Raw genomic sequence first — 10,533 nt, forward strand, 5'->3', positions numbered from 1 at the left:
ATTGTGTGGATTTATTTGATGAGCTTTATATGTGTTAGCGCAACACTTACAGCTACAAAGTGGACGGTGCACCCAGTTATCAGCACTCTGGCCTGGAGAGCCTGTTGCTGGGCATTGACCCCTTTGAATGAAGGCAGCAGGGAGGGATGAATGTTGAGGAGCCTCCCTAAAGTTAAAGTTACAGTTACTTGGGTACAAAAGAAAAAACCAGCACAAAAATACATTTTATTTTTAAACACAATAAAACTTTACACATGAACAGACTTTTACCATGCCATTTTTTCACAAAGATCCCAGTCAGGATCCTCATGAAACCAGCAAGGCAGACCAGTTCCACTCCAAACTCTTTAAGGAGAAGGTCAATGGTGGCATCAAACTCAGCTCTGCTGCCATACAGCTTGTGATCCACAACCTGTTGGAAGACAAAAACAGAGATGAGTAAAACTTCACATTAATTAGGATGAATCCTAACCTACCCTGGTCTGGATGCCGGCCAGCGCTGCTCTCTTCAGACCCTGAGCTCCAGGTCTGTTTGAAACCACCAACACCTTAGGCTCCTCCCCCTTTCAGGTGACAACAAACACCTTTATTGTCATGAGTTGAGCTGTAAAACTGTAGGTCAGATTTGAACTTTTCAGGTTTTGCTCAGTGTTCAGGGTCCATTGCCAGCCAACATTTTATTGCAGGAAATCATTTCAGGAAGGAACCAATAGTTTCAGGAGTCTGGGAGATGTGACTGTAACCGACCTGAACACTGAGGCCCCAGAGCGCCCCCTGCAGGATCTGCTGCACCATCACCGTTTCCAGCAGCAAATCAATCATCTGTTGGTCCAGACAGAAAAGTTGAAGCTGTCAGTGAAGCAGATCAGAAGCTGAGCAGCAGAAACCCAGAAGAACTGGAAGCATCAGCAGGAGATGAACTGGACCTCTAGGATCACTGATGCTGCAGCTGAGGAAGAGGAGGACGATGAAGGTGAAGCTGCCATCCTCAGACTTCCTGTTTATCAACCCAAGAAAGCAGAAAACCTGCAGAAAATCAGCTGAAGAAGAACCACGAGGAGCTGGAGTCGTCCGGCGCCCTCTAGTGGCTGATTGAACTACTGCACTGGGAGAACTGGACCTCGACGCTACTGCAGCTCAGCGGCTGGTTTCTCTCTGAATGGACCAATCAGAACCAAAGAGGATTCAGCTCTGAGACAATTATTTACAACTACATACAGTAGTTACACATATGTACAACATGTTAGCGTTTCTAAACACTTAGAGTTTAGAAAACATAAAAAACTATCAGGAGTTGTCAGAGGAAAGTTTTAAAACATTAAAACTTAACCTTTGAAATGAAACCATATAATTGTTTACTAAAATATTTCTTCATTGCTCCTGTAACAATAAAACTTAATAAATATCTTGTGTTTTTATTAGACCTTTATATCAGTGTTTTCAGAGTCCAGGTTTCATTTATTAGAGAAACTCAACATCTGCTTTATTATAAATACATTTTCTTTCTAGTTTTCCTTTTTTTCTTTTAAAAAAAAGGAAACCCACCTAAATTTAAAACAAATTTAAAACAGTGATATCTAACATATTATGTCTTGACTGTCTGGTTGTTGATTCTCAGTTGTCTAAAGTAGGTTTGATTCATTTTTCATCAGGATGTTTTAAGAGGCTACGAAGAGCTTTAAAAACCCAACTTACCGCAGAGATGAGATATTATCCCACTTTCTCAGTCAGGAGAACATCCGATTGGCTGGTCAGTGTCCTGCTGGTTCTGTCTTATCTCTACCTGCTGTAGAAATGAACCGATTCATCTAATTCATCTAGGAGGGGTGGAAGTGTGTCATTAAAGAGAGAAATAGGAAAAAACTGCATCATATATGGTATATTTATGATGTAATAGTTAACAATACGGGGTTTATAATTACCTGACTGATATGAAAATGCATATTTCACCAAACGCTAAATAATAAATAACATCACTTCAAATCGGACCCATACGGTCAGGATAACAATCGGGCCTCAGATGGTATACAGAATAAGAAATGGACTGTGGGTTTAATGTAGAACAGCTCAATTGACAAAAGTCAGGTAGACTCTGGGTCCAAGTGATGCTTTTATGGGCTATTTGTTATTGTAAATGATGACGTCATTAGCTGACATAAACAAGATGAGGCTGCTGAAGGTTTGTTGCACCTTCTGGGTTTTTTTTCTTATCTTGTTTTTGTTCCCAGTTCTTTTCTCATTTCATTTTCAAATTAGAACAGAAAAATCCTCACTTCTATAAGTGAGCCCGGTGCTGGAAATTGGACACGATTCGCTTTTAAATATGCGAATCGTACTCGGAAGCATCAACTCAGCTTCTGAGTACAGAAGCGGTCAGCGGTCATCAGCGTTTTTATGATTTGATTTGTTTAGAACTTATGTAAAGAAAACCACAAGTATTATAGACATTTAGTTATTATTATCGGTTACTTTCTGAAAGATGTGAAACAGAATATAGAAACAACAAGTTGTGTATTGAATAATGTTTAAAATTTGTGCTGAAATTTGGCTTTTTCATCCATGATTCTTCTCATTGTTGTTTGGACGCCGAACGTCATCTTAGCATTTGCGTGCTAGATGGATCATTATCAGCTGCGACCACAAGAGGGCGGTAGAGGAACAAAAAGAAAATCATCTTTGTTTATTACAGTGGGCTCTTTGCACCTGCCGCGCTGACGTCACAACCGCATGCGCAAATGCGGCTCTTTTTTTCCGCTTTGAGTTACCATGACAGCTAGAAAAGACAAAGTGTTATTTCAGACGAAAATAAAACCATACTTCCTACACTGTCAAAAATATCCGTAAATTTTACAGTTAAATAAAGTAAACCATGAAAATTTAAAACCGTAAATTGGAAATCAGTTTTAGACTGTTTCTTTAACAAGTAATTACCGTAAATAAGATAATTAGGAAAAAATGTCATTTTTACTGGGGGGGGGGGGGTTATCAGAAAATTTACATTGCCCTGCTGTTAAAAAAAGTCTTGTAATACTTTTAACAGTAATATGCTGTAATTTTTCTAGTAGTACATACTGTAGTTTTTGCACTCATCTTTAATATAGTTAGTAGCTGTTAAAAATGCAAACTGTTGTGACAATTACAGAAACATACCGTAATTTTTCTAGCAATGTATACCGTAGTTTTTGTATTCAATAATTATAAAGTATACAGTTCAAAACTGTTCAATATGCATACTGCTGTGGCAATTACAAAAATATACTATAATTTTTCTAGCAGTGTATATCGTAATTTTTACATTTATAATTAATCTAAAGTATACAGTTCAAAACTGTTCAATATGCATACTGTTGTGGAAATGAAAACAAAAATTGTAGTAGCGCTGTAACCTTTGCATTTAATTCTCCTGATAGCCTAAATTATGTAAAAATAAACAAATACTTGCAATCGTCTTAAGTTGTGGGTCCTGAATCTGGAATCTATTAAAGTTTGACTTTTTGAATGGAATTATGGAAATTAAATATCTTTCCACGAAATGTTCTGTACTGTAAATTATCTTGTTGCCAATATTGGATTTTTTTCATTAACAAATAAATTAAAATAATCTGTACTCAGTCACAGAAAATGTTTTAGAGATATTTGTAGTCTATATTGTAATATAATTTATTCGGTTTAGCAAAAGTCATGTAAGTCAAGTTTCCTGCCTGTAGACCTGGCAGGCAGCCTGTAGTCAGTCTTAATTAATGGGGCCACTGCACCTGGTCCGCGCGGACAGGCGAACTTGAGTTCTGGCGGAACTTTGGAAGCGGTGGATTTGAGCGGACCGATCAGCGCGCTGCATTTGAGGACCCGTCGCACTCGGTGGTTGGCGTTTTTGTCCAGCTATTCCGCTCAGATTGTGCAGAGACTTCATCATCCAACCTTCTCCGTCTGATCGGCTCTCGTTCTCAGGTAAGGAAATATTGCGGAACATTTCAGAAAACAAATAGTTTGAGTTGCATTCGGTTGGTTGAAAAGACATTTCAGGGGAAACGAGGAGAAAAAGAAGTTGTGGAAAGTTAGCCTCTCCACAAAGCTATTGCTTACATCCGTTTTGTATCGCCATCGCTGTAAGCTATCCATCGAAGTAATATATTTAAGATGTATTCATGCAACCTGTGTGCAGAAACAGTTAAATCTGTTAAAGCCTTTGTTCTCCATCGCAAACTGCATCGCAACGAACCGAGGCGTATGTTCAAGTGCGTTCACTTCTATCGTCATCATAATAGCATGCCAAGAGTTGCTCTGGACACAAGTTTAACGAAATTAAAATGCACAGTTCCACTTTGTAAATGGCAGTGTGAAGGGATAAAAGCTTTGGTTGTTCACTTGAAGGAGCATAATAGTGGAGGGGCGCCAAGTAACTTGCCCTGTGAAAGGGTGCGCCTCTGTGTTTCGTGTGAAATCTTCCTTTACCTCTCACATCTCCAGGAAACATACAAATTATTTGGAAAATGTGATTTGTGAAACAAGTAATGAAGATACTCAGAGTGCTGCAAGTGCTATTTTTTGCTCCTATTTTTCCCCATACAACAATCTTGAAACGTTGGTCTTTCTAAGATTGTGTGGTGTGTTACGGTAGATCGTCGTTGCCGCTCCGATCCAAATCAGGGGTTTTTCCCGACTGGGATCTTAACGCAGCCTGTTGAATGTGACAGGCAGCCAATCAGAAAGCGCGGATTCTCCTCGTGCTTTCTGAGGGGAAATTACGTCTGGGAATCCCAAACAGCTGACACGGCGCAACCCGAAGTCCAGCGGACATCGGAGATGATATGTGGAAACAACATTAATGTTTATTCAACATGCAAAGAATATCGAACTGACAAGAGGAGGAGTTGGAGCGAAATTGCTACCGCAGTTGATAAACCCGGTAACTTTTCAGCTGTTCTTCGTTAACGTGACGTAAACAGGTTAGGTTAGGTTAGGTTAAACTTTATTAATCCCATAGGGAAATTAAGGTTATCTGTTGCTCACACATTAATTCACATCCACACAACATTAAAATCGTACATCTGGAGACAACCATACAAGATAGAAGAATATAATAAATAAATACATTCCCACTAAAAGAAGTCTAGTAAAAGTGCTTAAGTATGTTAAAAGCTACCCCGTCTCCCTCCTCCCCCACAAATAGCAGCATTGTAAAGCCTAATGGCCCGTGGGACAAAGGAGTTTTTAATCCTCTCGGTTGAACAACCCAGTGAGAGGAACCTGTCACTGAAGGAGCTCCTCTGGTTGGAGAAAACAGTGTACAGAGGATGACTGGTGTTCTCCAAAATTAGACTGAGTTTAGACAGTGTCCTCTGTTCCACCACCGTCTCCACAGACTCCAGGCTCACACCGACCACGGAGCCAGCTCTGCAGATGAGGCGGTTCAGTCTCTGTATGTCTCTCTTTCTAATTCCTAATGATTTTCATTCAGTCAGGACTTTACGCTGACACTAGCCACATGCATTGCAGGTAGATTGCAGTAAAGCATTGATTAATGCCTGGTTTTAAAATTAGTTCATTGGACTTGTAGCCATTATTTTGTGCCCATTGTTGGACACCACACGGCAGGAACGAACCCGATCGAACCGTTATACCTAGGATTTCTGTCGGCTAATGTGTGGTCTGTCAGGTTTTGAAAATGGGCCGACAATCGGCAGACAGCTCTAAGATCGTGTCGTGTGCGCTGGGCTTTACACTGAGGAAATGAGAAAGGAGGGTCAGTGGAGAGCACCGGAGTTGAGCCTTTTTTCATTCGGTGTCATCAACAGAAAGAGAAAAAGGATAATGCCGATAATTGAAACGACGTGGATAGTTTTAATTTATCGTACGATTAATTGATTTATCGTTTATCGGGACAGGCCTAGTTAAAAGGTATGTTAGATTCCAAATATCGGCAGGGCCTAACGATGGCTCACGGCGTTTCAAAAGCCGACGTTCTCTCCGACCGTGACGACGGTAAGGTGTTTACGTCCAACGTATTGTTTCAAGAAAACCAAAAATCTCTCAAGCTGGTTCTCTATCAAGATGCATTTGAAGTTGTGAACCCATTGGGATCTGCAAAAAAAAAGCACAAGATCTTTGCCGTTTACTTTTCTCTACTCCATATGCCACCCCATGTCCGATCAAATACCGATCATATGCAGTCGGTCTTGTTGTGTAGAGAGAAGGATTTCAAGGAATTTGGCCATTCCAGAGTTTTTTCAGAACTGTTGACTGACTTGAAAATACTAGAGGAGAATGGGATAACTATGGCAGACGAATCAGTCGCGAAAGGAGCACCGTATCGCATTGCCGGAGACAACCCGGGCTCTCGCCGCATCGGGGGTTTTACGGAAAATGTCAGTACATCTCAGTACTTCTGCAGATATTGTCTGATTACTCGGTCTGAATTTCAGAGTGAAAATCCAGCTATCATCGGACCAGAGCGGACTCCGGAAACGTATCGATCTGCCACTAAACAGCTGGAAAGAGAGGATGTGACAGAAGTGCAGGGGATTAAGTTCAGGTCAGTGTTTAATACTTTAGAGAACTTTAATGTTTGTTCACCAGGCACGCCCCCTTGTCTTGGCCGTGACATCTTCGAGGGTGTCCTCTCATACGATGTCGCCCTTTATCTCAAATACACGATTGTCCAAAAAGAAATGGCTGACATACACAATTTTGAACAGGCGCATCAGACAATTCAAATACAAAGCAACAGATGCTTGTTCCAAACCTTGTGCCGTCACTCCAAAAGCACTGAAACTCAGTGGACAAGCAGTACAAAACTGGAATTTCTTGAGACTGTTGCCTCTGTTAATTGGTGATAAGGTGCAGGATTCACAAGATGATATTAACATTGCAGCTTAAGGATATCGTTGACCTGATTTGTGCTCAGCAAATGTCCAATCCTCAGGTTGCATATTTGAATGTTCTCATCCGGGAATATTTGGAAACCAGGAAGGTATTGTTTCCAGATAACGCAGCGAGACCTAAACATCATTATTTACAGCACTATCCAGGGCCAATTCCGAAATGCGGTCCACTCATCGGGCTCCGGACCATGCGGTTCGAGAGCAAACATAGTTACTTCAAAAGATGTGCCAGACAACTGAAAAACTTCAAACATCTGTGTTTGACTCTTTCAGAGAGACATCAAATGTTACAGGCCTTTCTTTCTGCCGGAACAGTGACTCTCCCAACCTTGCAAATAAAAGATGGCTCACCATTTTATTTAGAACTTTACAGTGAGGATACAATGACTCCCACAGACGTGCAGTATAATGGAATAACGTACAAGAAGGGCCAATTAGTAGTCAGTAGGAATGATGAGTCACTGGAGTTTGTTGAACTCATCCTTACATTGGTGAAGGATGAATCTGCACTTCGTGTTCTGATGAGAGTGTATCGTGGAGAATTTCTTCCACACTACCACATGTACTTTGTAAAGGATGAAAGAAGAAGATTAGAATGCAGGCGCATTAGTAAACCGATTGACACGTGGCCATTATCATCTTGCATAAAAGATGGGAATCGGTTTGTACCATTAAAGCACAGTGTTTTGGCAGCGTAAAGGCTTGATATTAACGGTTCAGAGATCAACCTTTTTTTAGTTTTCTGTATTTCAACAGATACGACGGATACACAAAAGGACATCCACGATGCCATTCGAGCAGCGCTTCCTGGTCTTTCACGGGAAGTTTTGGCCGCTTTAGAGGACGTTTCGGAGAAACTCGGCACCGCAAACCGCAGACGATTTCCAGTATATCACCGAAGGAGACTTGCAGCCTGTGCCGAAGCCCATTCGGGCCAGAAGACCGGTCGCTGCACGGGCCCAAAATAGTAAGTATTTTGAGATAAAGTCTTGTGTAACGTTAGCATAAAAACATGTGCTTTACACCTAACTACAGATCCAAATTGAAAATGAAAGGTCAACAAAGACACATTTCAGTCATATTTCATATGTTTGTTTATTTGACAAGGACAACAATGTACAGCTTCTCATTCACACCTGGTAGTTCCTGTGCAGGGGACACACAACAGTCTGCTAGAAAAGGAACAATTCTCTAACATTACTTTACACAAGTAATTTTGATATCACTAACACAATTTAAAAGATGAAAAGCCAAACCTATGTAGTGGTATTTGTAGAAGTTTGAAGGCATTAGTTGTCAGTCGCTCGGTCGGCACAACGGATAGCTCGTGACCCGTTATCATAATTTTGTAAGCAAAATCCGCTCAGCGGTACTTGTACAAGTTCGAATCGATCAGTTTTCAGTCGCTCGGTCAGCGTCTGTGCCTCGGACACACGCAACATGGGTTCGAGTCCAGCTCGTGACCCGTTATCATTATTTTGTAAGCAAAATGGGCTTAGCGGTACTTGTACAAGTTCGAATCGATCAGTTTTCAGTCGCCCGGTCGGCACAACGGATAGCGTTTGCGCTTTGGACACACGAGTCCTTTGTTCGAGTCCAGCTCGTTACCCGTTATCATTATTTTGTAAGCAAAATGGGCTTAGCGGTACTTGTACAAGTTCGAATCGATCAGTTTTCAGTCGGCACAACGGATAGCGTTTGCGCTTTGGACACATGAGTCCTTTGTTCGAGTCCAGCTCGTTACCCGTTATCATTATTTTGTAAGCAAAATGGGCTTAGCGGTACTTGTACAAGTTCGAATCGATCAGTTTTCAGTCGCCCGGTCGGCACAACGGATAGCGTTTGCGCTTTGGACACACGAGTCCTTTGTTCGAGTCCAGCTCGTTACCCGTTATCATTATTTTGTAAGCAAAATGGGCTTAGCGGTACTTGTACAAGTTCGAATCGATCAGTTTTCAGTCGCTCGGTCGGCACAACGGATAGCGTTTGCGCCTTGGACACACGAGTCCTTTGTTCGAGTCCAGCTCGTTACATGTTATCATTATTTTGTAAGCAAAATGGGCTTAGCGGTACTTGTACAAGTTCGAATCGATCAGTTTTCAGTCGCTCGGTCGGCACAACGGATAGCGTTTGCGCTTTGGACACATGAGTCCTTTGTTCGAGTCCAGCTCGTTACACGTTATCATTATTTTGTAAGCAAAATGGGCTTAGCGGTACTTGTACAAGTTCGAATCGATCAGATTTCAGTCGCTCGGTCGGCACAACGGATAGCGTTTGCGCTTTGGACACATGAGTCCTTTGTTCGAGTCCAGCTCGTTACCCGTTATCATTATTTTGTAAGCAAAATGGGCTTAGCGGTACTTGTACAAGTTCGAATCGATCAGTTTTCAGTCGCCCGGTCGGCACAACGGATAGCGTTTGCGCTTTGGACACACGAGTCCTTTGTTCGAGTCCAGCTCGTTACCCGTTATCATTATTTTGTAAGCAAAATGGGCTTAGCGGTACTTGTACAAGTTCGAATCGATCAGTTTTCAGTCGGCACAACGGATAGCGTTTGCGCTTTGGACACATGAGTCCTTTGTTCGAGTCCAGCTCGTTACCCGTTATCATTATTTTGTAAGCAAAATGGGCTTAGCGGTACTTGTACAAGTTCGAATCGATCAGTTTTCAGTCGCCCGGTCGGCACAACGGATAGCGTTTGCGCTTTGGACACACGAGTCCTTTGTTCGAGTCCAGCTCGTTACCCGTTATCATTATTTTGTAAGCAAAATGGGCTTAGCGGTACTTGTACAAGTTCGAATCGATCAGTTTTCAGTCGCTCGGTCGGCACAACGGATAGCGTTTGCGCCTTGGACACACGAGTCCTTTGTTCGAGTCCAGCTCGTTACATGTTATCATTATTTTGTAAGCAAAATGGGCTTAGCGGTACTTGTACAAGTTCGAATCGATCAGTTTTCAGTCGCTCGGTCGGCACAACGGATAGCGTTTGCGCTTTGGACACATGAGTCCTTTGTTCGAGTCCAGCTCGTTACATGTTATCATTATTTTGTAAGCAAAATGGGCTTAGCGGTACTTGTACAAGTTCGAATCGATCAGTTTTCAGTCGCTCGGTCGGCACAACGGATAGCGTTTGCGCTTTGGACACATGAGTCCTTTGTTCGAGTCCAGCTCGTTACCGTTATCATTATTTTGTAAGCAAAATGGGCTTAGCGGTACTTGTACAAGTTCGAATCGATCAGTTTTCAGTCGCTCGGTCGCCACAACGGATAGCGTTGCGCTTTGGACACATGAGTCCTTTGTTCGAGTCCAGCTCGTTACCCGTTATCATTATTTTGTAAGCAAAATGGCCTTAGCGGTACTTGTACAAGTTCGAATCGATCAGTTTTCAGTCGCTCGGTCGGCACAACGGATAGCGTCTGTGCCTTGGACACATGCACCATGGGTTCGAGACCAGGTCATGCCTTTTAGATATTATGTGAAAAATGCTGTAGTATTTGTATACGTTTGAGCGACTCATTTATTGGGTGCTCTGGTGGCACAGTGGTTTGAGACTGTGCATGTGGCCCAGTTGCCCCGGGTTCAAGGCTCGCGCGAGAGAGAGAGAGAGAGAGAGAGAGAGAGAGAGAGAGAGAGAGAGAGAGAGAGGAGAGAG

At 42.2% G+C, this 10,533-nt stretch overlaps 3 long non-coding RNA genes across 3 annotated transcripts; 2 read left to right on the forward strand and 1 right to left on the reverse strand.

Moving 5' to 3' along the window:
* On the reverse strand, positions 1 to 687 carry LOC114141492 (uncharacterized). The gene is made up of 3 exons (XR_003594853.1): positions 477 to 687; positions 271 to 412; positions 1 to 166 (listed from the first exon to the last, which is right to left on the reverse strand). It is a non-coding gene; the product is annotated as an uncharacterized LOC114141492 (long non-coding RNA).
* LOC114141493 (uncharacterized) lies at positions 411 to 1,277 on the forward strand. The gene is made up of 2 exons (XR_003594854.1): positions 411 to 570; positions 687 to 1,277. It is a non-coding gene; the product is annotated as an uncharacterized LOC114141493 (long non-coding RNA).
* Positions 1,278 to 3,123: 1,846 nt separating this feature from the next.
* On the forward strand, positions 3,124 to 7,689 carry LOC114141494 (uncharacterized). The gene is made up of 3 exons (XR_003594855.1): positions 3,124 to 3,948; positions 6,423 to 6,532; positions 7,638 to 7,689. It is a non-coding gene; the product is annotated as an uncharacterized LOC114141494 (long non-coding RNA).
* Positions 7,690 to 10,533: the final 2,844 nt, after the last annotated feature.

This window comes from Xiphophorus couchianus, unplaced genomic scaffold, assembly GCF_001444195.1.
Source record: "Xiphophorus couchianus unplaced genomic scaffold, X_couchianus-1.0 Scaffold1000119, whole genome shotgun sequence".
NCBI classification, from domain to species: domain Eukaryota; kingdom Metazoa; phylum Chordata; class Actinopteri; order Cyprinodontiformes; family Poeciliidae; genus Xiphophorus; species Xiphophorus couchianus.